The 6,310-nt window shown below is 41.7% G+C and overlaps 1 pseudogene; it reads left to right on the top strand.

Moving 5' to 3' along the window:
- LOC105725651 (CKLF-like MARVEL transmembrane domain-containing protein 7) lies at window positions 1-436 on the top strand (annotated as a pseudogene).
- Window positions 437-6,310: the final 5,874 nt, after the last annotated feature.

A 6,310-nucleotide genomic window follows, 5' to 3' on the forward strand; every position in this document is an offset into this window, starting at 1 on the left:
ATGTGGCACGGAGCCGGGCTCTTCCGCACCATGCAGCAGCGGCAGCGCGCTCGGACCTGAGGCCTGTGCGGCCCAGCCCGGCGCGAGCCCCCTGGAGGCGCTGCTGGACCCCGGCTACCCCCCACACCCACGCGGCCCTGCTGAAAGTGGTGCAAATGGTCACCCTGCTGATTGCCTTCATCTGCGTGCGGAGCTCCCTGTGGACGACTACAGTGCCTACAGCGCCTACAGCTACTTCAAAGTGGTCACCATTTGCGACTTGATAACCATCCTCGCCTTTTACCTGGTCCACCTCTTCCGCTTCTACCGCGTGCTCACCTGTATCAGCTGGCCCCTGTCGATCTTCGGTTTCGTGGCCACCTTCCTCTGCATGGCAAGCATATGGCTGTCCTACAAGGTCTCGTGTGTAACCCAGTCCACAGATGCAGCCGTCTGACAAGGCCACAGCCCCTCGGCCCCTCAGGAGCTTTACAAAGAGGAGGACATGTGCCCCAGGCGAGGCCTCTGGACCTTTGTTCCTGTGCCAAAGTCCTGCCAGGCTGGTGGGCACCAGGAAAGGCCTGCACCCTCTTCCTGCTTTCCCAGAAAGTCAGCTCCCTGAGCTCCTGAGCCGGCCGGAAACTCTTTCTCCAGCCTTCCGGGGAGGAAACTCTTTCTCCCGCCTTCCGCGGGAGAACAGTCCTCCGTTCTGGGAAAGGAAAGCAGCCTTCAGGGAATTCTGTTTTCTGCCTTCCTGCTTCTGGAACCACCTCAGGTACTAACGCCCCCCACTTAGCACAGCTGGAGGGGTTTGTGAATACTCCTGCCTAAATCCCTTCTACTTCTCGCTTCTCAGGGGAGTGAAGCCTTAAGAAACAAAGCCCCCTCCTAACTTATCTGGCTTGTCAGTCGGTCCACTTTCCTGAAGCGAGGTGTACCTGTAGAAACACTATGTGGTCAGCCTGTGCCCAAGGAGACCTCGCCTCTCCTCTCCATCTCCGCCTCTGTTACCATTGTGCATATGTTTGTGTGTTTTTTAATAAAATATTGACTTGGAAAAATAAATAAATAAATAAATAAATATCTTCTTCTACCTTGATTCCATCAACTAGTTGAAACCCCTCCTGAAGCTCTCATTGCCTGCCTTCCTTTGTAGTTATTTATTAGTCATTTACAAGGCTTTGAGATCCTGGGGATAGGATCATTTATTTCCTGTTTTTAAGTAGCCTGCGGTGATTGTGTCCATGACAGGTGATGAACCTGAGTTGTGCTGAACACATTTCTTTTTCAGGGAATCTTTTAGCTTGATGGAAATCAAATCAAGAAAATAGACATGTTGCTAATGTGTTCTGGTGGCTGAAGTGAGTTTGTCAACTTGTAACCCAAACTGAACTGCTCTGTTCTCCTAACTGATTTCTATGTCTCAAAACAAGATGGAAAAACAAGGGCAAGGATGAAAAAGGTGACTCTAGAATTCCACCTTCAGTAATCCAGACACACAGCAGTGAATAATTTATATATTTATATATATATATATATGTCTTTATGTATATATGACTATATATACATATACTGCATAACAATAGTTTGGCATGAAGTATATAATGTATACTATATATATATACACAAAATATATTTTATATATATATAATTTTATTTATAGTTCCATCACACAAGAAACAGTGTAAATGAGTTGGATTTGAGCATTCACAAGAAAACATGTGAAATACCGATTAAAAACCATCCATGCTTCAGGGTCAAAAAAAGTATTTTTGAAACAATGATTTTTATTATTACTTGCTATTGCATAACATAAGGTCTTTGTGTGAAGATATAAAATAGTTTCTTCAATGAAAGTATTTTATGTTCATTGATACTGAAATCCATAATCTTAATGGTATGGTTTAAGGAAATAATGTAACATAACACATCCATGGAGCACTCATCTCTGAACAATTAACAGAAATTGATAAAAATCAACACTAGATAAACACCCTTTTGACAATGAGCCTCATTATATGATGCATGTGAGAAACAGAAGTTGTAAATGATAAAGAAGATATAAAAGAAAATGCTGCAAGAGATTCAATTTAATATAAAGATGAATATTACAAATATACGTTTAACTGAATAATCAAATATTTAGTCATTCTTTTATGTTATTCCCACTACAAAACCTAAGACATAACAAATGGCCCCAAAACCATCTGCTAGGAACATCCATTTGTATGCTAATATTTTATAATCCATAGTTTGAAGTAATTTGTGCAAGCTTCCTATTCTCCTTCTTTAAATTTTGGCCATTTCTGTGTTCCCTGACTCATTCCTGCTTCACAAAGGCAAGGGAATTACCAATATTAGTAGTAGTAATAATAATCATAAACACCCATAGGTGTATAATGTTCTGTAGCTTTTAATCTTTTAGCTACTAATATTTCACATTAATTCTCATAAGAATACTGTAAGGAAAACAAGACAGGTGTTATATTAAACATATAGATAAAGGAACTAAAGGTCATAGAAGTTAAGTAATTTGCCTAAGTTCCCACAGCCTGTGAATAATAAATAACACAGTCAAAACATGTATCCAGGCCTAATGAGTCTGAATTCAGTTATCTTTCTGTTTCCATTCTACCCAAGGAAGAGTTAAAGATCATATAACTCCATTTGGATGACTTCTGAATCTAATTTCAGCTCTTCACCAATCATTGTGGTTAAAGGAATGATTTACCACAGATATACAGTAGGCACTTGGTCATTTGTTCATTTAATTATGCAACAAATAGTTTTTTAGCACCTCACATTTGCAAACCCTATAAAATCGATTGGCAGATCCAATTGCCCGTAAGCACTTAGGGTATTTACATTACAAGGAAACAACTTAGACTGGCATATTTTTAACCTTTCAGGATAGTTTTCAAAGGAGAGTCAACACAACAACAACTTATTAGTCATCTGCTTCATTCTTCTACCCATCCTAATTGTTAAGAAGAGGGAAGAAAAAGACACTGCGTAGAAAACAAAAGGCCATCGTACTAAATGCTGTAGTACATCACCCAAATACCACCTCACCTAAGGTTATGCTCCCTCCACAAAAGCATCCTACATCCAATCTATGCATGGGTACAAAGTCCAAACCTCATTGTGGAGCCAGCTGTGCTCCCATCATGCATACACCATCCCAGCCCCTGATCCCAAACTGACTGCCCAATCTTGCTTCCTCACAGTGCTGTCATAGACATTAATCTCATTGGACAACAAAAAAGGTTATTAAATGGGATTATGGAACCAAATCGCCAACTGACCAGTTGGTATGATGATCTCTTCACTTATGGTAGCTGGAGCATAAATAGCCCCTGACATGTGTCAGTGGTACTACTGTTAACATTTCCACCACTGGAGAACTGAAATGGTAATCCACTGGAAGAAAATAACTGGTAGGTATAATGTCTCCTGCACTTGAGAAATATTAGAGAGATGGCAAGTGTAAGGCTAGTGGAGGCTGTTTCTTGTGGCAATTAGTGCTCTTGGAGAAACATAATGAAAGTCTGAAGGTGATTAATCAGCAACTGAAAGCTAATTATCAAAGTCAGATAGTCTCCTCTTCAGTCAAGGGACAAAAAGCTGAGGATCAGAACCTGAACTTTACAAGTAGCGGAGCTCAGAAAGAGTTTAATTCTCAGCTTCTCCAAGTCTGCTATGCTAAGGCTAAGATTCTGATTTGGAAGGAATGAGACCCTGAGATATAGAATAGCATATCTTCGAAAATCATGAATCATCAATTCTCCTGAATTATCTGGACTTCTAAAAGTAACCCATTCCTCCCTGTAAAACTCTAGCATTTCCCCTGTGCTTGAAGATGATATAGAGGCCCCTGCCTTGCAAGACAACATGGATCCTGTCAGAACATTTCTCCTACCTGTCTTCCTGGTTATACAATCATTATCTAGTATTAAGTCACAACAAAACATAGTAGTTGATGTTGAGCTGGGCCTGCTGAGTAGAAAGAGACAATATCTGCAAGGAGCTGCAGAATCTAGACAATTTGTACCAATAGGAGGCAAGAAAGTACATATGGGCTTGGATGGTGACAGTGCTGGATCAAGGGAGGTAGAACACGAAGTTGGATAAATAAAAGGTTACTTATTTCGAAGCCCTCGTTAGTATTATACATCCTAACGAGGACTCTGGAAATTCATATTAGCACACTACTAGGATGATCCTTTGACGTTTAGAGAAAATAAAGTTTAGTAAAGAATGCTCCAATTTCCATAGCAGATGGTAGAAGAGGGGTCAAACGGCTTAGAAAAATGGGTATACTAGCATACATATACTAAGTAAGACCAGAGAAACCACCAGCTGGCCTTGGCCTGCTGCAAGGCCCAGAGGACACTGTTTACCAAAACAATATGAAATGCACTGACTACGGGGACACCAGCATCACTGAGAAGCTCAGTAGTGGCTGTCTTCTGTTGGCCAGGGCTGACAGTAATAAATTCTATTATAAAATTGGGCCCCTTGATAGCAGACTAGATGATAAAATCCTAAAATAATGGAGACCAGGTGGTGGAACATAGCCATCAGAAGTAAGGTGAACACCCAAGATTGGAATGGCAGCCTGGAGGGTCTGACTCACAGAGAGCTATGGAGATGATTAATAGAACATAGCATTCCTAAGGGAAAGATAGATGGGAGAGCAACAAGGGTACTGCTCAATGGCATAATCACAAGAAATCAGAGATGGAGGATCAGGAGGCTGCAGGCATATAAGAAGGCACAATCCCTTGCCCATTTCTGTATCTGAGCCAGTTTTGAGGCCCAGAACTGACTGACTGAAGGAGATGCAGGGTCCCCAGGAGAAAGGCCCTGCAGCACCATGGCAAGTACACGTGGTAATGATTCCCCAGTCCTTTTCAAAAGTTACCTACAGCCATTTACTCAGGCAACCATATACTGGGGATAGGGTAATTTCAAATATTTTGAAGACTGTTAGATCCAGGGTCCATGCTGACATTTATACCTAAGAACTCAAAGCATCAATCACCACCCTCTGTTAGACTGGAGACCAGGTTTTAAAAAAAAAAGAAAGAAAAGAGTCCAGCCCCCAGACGTTACACTGAGTCCATAGACTCTTCCAGTGGGTCCTCCAATTGGAAAAGACGTTTTTGGTAGTTGGTACAACTTTAACATTAGTTTCTTGGCCAGCCAAGAAAGTAAATAAAAAACAATATTGCATCTTCAAGAAACTGGAAGATGTTTGTGCCACCTTAAAGACTTAAAGAACTTAGGGGTGGTGTGGGGTTGTGTTGCCACCTAATTTCCATTCAATTTACCAGTCTGGCTCCTGTGAAATCAGGTAGATCCTGAAGGATAACTGTAAACTGCCACAAACTCAACCAAGCCCTAGCCCTTATTGCAGCTACTGTGCCATGTGCTAAGGGGGGTTAACAGCCTCTAGTACATGGTGTGCAGCCATTGATCTGGCTTATGCTTTCTTTTCCATCTCTATCAGACATAGTTCTCGCAACAGCGTACATTCACAACCTTGCCCAGAGCTAAGCTAACCCTGTCACTCTATATAATAATGTGGTATAAAGAGACCTGGATCATGTTGCTGTGTTGCAGAGCATCACATTGGCCCGCCATATCAATGATGGGTAAATTGGGCCAGCATATCAAGAGGCAGCAAGTATGCTGGAAGCTTTAGTAAAACATGTAACACTGGATTTCTGTGACAATAGTGCTCCAGAAAACATGGCAAACATTCTTAAAACCCACCCGACATTCTGTAAGATGTATGCCAAGCACCAACCGCACAAGGTGATACAGTACAAGAAGGGCAAGGATTCTCCATATGCCCAGGAAAAGTGGCATGATGACAGGAAGTAGAGTGGCTATGGTGGGCAGACTAAGCTGGTTTTCTAGAAAAAGGCTAAAAGTACAAAGAAGATTGTGCTGAGGCTTCAGTGTGTTGAGACCAACTGCAGATCTAAGAGAATGCTGGCTGTGAAGAGATAGAAGCATTTTGAACTGTATCTTGACAAAGGGCCAAGTGATATCCAGTTCTAAGAATCACCTCTTGTTTTATTATGAAGAAAATACAATCTTGATATTACGTTAAAAAACAAATGTGTCACTCTGATGGGCAGAGGTAAGCCCTACAAAGATTAAAAGGTCTGCAACATCAGTAAAATACTGAGAGTCCAGTGACCTGCGATCATTCTGGGACCTCCTCTCAAAATAAAGAATAAATTGCATCTCCTGCCTCCCACCACAAAGAAAGAAGTAAAATGTCTGGCAGGCCTGAGTTCTGGAGGAAGCATATTCTACC

Source organism: Aotus nancymaae, unplaced genomic scaffold (assembly GCF_030222135.1).
Source record: "Aotus nancymaae isolate 86718 unplaced genomic scaffold, 86718_ANA_hifiasm-v0.15.2.pri h1tg000007l, whole genome shotgun sequence".
NCBI lineage: Eukaryota > Metazoa > Chordata > Mammalia > Primates > Aotidae > Aotus > Aotus nancymaae.